This window comes from Nothoprocta perdicaria, unplaced genomic scaffold (genome assembly GCF_003342845.1).
Source record: "Nothoprocta perdicaria isolate Ctin4 unplaced genomic scaffold, notPer1 scaffold_63, whole genome shotgun sequence".
In the NCBI taxonomy this organism is placed as follows: domain Eukaryota; kingdom Metazoa; phylum Chordata; class Aves; order Tinamiformes; family Tinamidae; genus Nothoprocta; species Nothoprocta perdicaria.
In genome coordinates this window covers 1,242,619-1,244,011 of record NW_020455899.1, presented here as the reverse complement: position 1 = coordinate 1,244,011, position 1,393 = coordinate 1,242,619, and positions in this window count along the sequence as shown.

The window sequence follows — 1,393 nt, the reverse complement described above, 5'->3', positions numbered from 1 at the left end:
TCCTCTCCTCTCCTCTCCTCTCCTCTCCTCTCCTCTCCTCTCCCTTCTTCTATTCTTCCTTCCTTAAAGTGAAGTTGCATTTTGCAAGCACTGTTTTAATGGGGACATATTTCTCTAAAGTCAAAAAACACACATTTTTTAAAAAAAATCTTGAGATGTCAAACAGATATATCTAATATTTGATGTATTTGGAACAAAGACCAATCTTTTGCTTCTGAAATTATATTGAATTCTAGGTCAATGCTACCTTGTTTGCAGAAACAGTTTCTTGGCAGGACATCCGATGCATCCATCATAGGTGATAAGAGCAGATTTTTGAACATCAGCACACCTGTGCAGCTCTCAGCTCTGTGGCTTAGAAGAGTTGTAAAGCATTCTGTTTTAATAAAGACATGCTAAGACAAAACACATTCTTAGAATGAATACATGTGAAACATCAGAATAGATATATGTTAAAGAAAGGAAAACGGATAGAAGACAACACTTCACTCAATCAAGTAGCAAAAAAAGCCTCAAGACAAAAAGAAGGAAAAAAAAGCAAACAAAAAGGCTAAATTGAGTGATATTGAAAGAGATGCCTGGAAACAGGGGGGAATCAAGGAGAGACTTTTAAAAATAGAAGATTTTTCCCCCACCTCTGTCAAAGGCAGCACTTGTTACTCAGATCTTTGGGGAAGCTCCAGCAAGTGGGCAGTTTGCTCCTTCCGACAAAGCAACAATAACAGCGGAGCAGACGGAAGAGCCATCAGCAGGGAGCTGGAAGAGTGACAGTGCCCCTCCCTGTCCCTGCAACCGGCGGAGAAATTTCCACAGAGCATTTTTTTCCAATAATAAAACTGATTTGCACTTCTGTGGGCCTTCTATCAGAGAGCTGCCAAGGCCTTACAGATTCCTTGGTTTGCCTTTGTAAATTAGTTCAGTGTTACGCAAACAACAGTTAAATGAAGTGGGAGAAATCTGCAGACAGAGTTAATTCCTGAATATCTTTCTCTCTTTAACATTGCCCTATATACCCTGTGCTCTAGTTTTCTTGAAACTAAATTTTCAAATCCTGTTATAATATATATGGAGAGCAAACTTGTGCTTGCCTCATCCAGACAAATCTAATCTAAATTCTGGCTTTCCTCCTTCTCCGAAGATTGTGGAAACGGGCTATGCAGGATTAATAGCCCATTATAACATAGCCTAAGCCTGTGGMGTGAACATTTCTAATAAATTGGTTTATCCTCCCCGTAAGAGTCTTCTATGCACCCAAGAACCTGAGCTGCCAAGGAAGCGTCTTAACTAGACCTTCATTCATCCTTAGATGTCTCCACAAATAAAGGAGGGATCCCTGAAGATCTTTTGGACATTTGTCCCATGGGGCTGAACTTGTGATCCGTGTCAGCGGTCC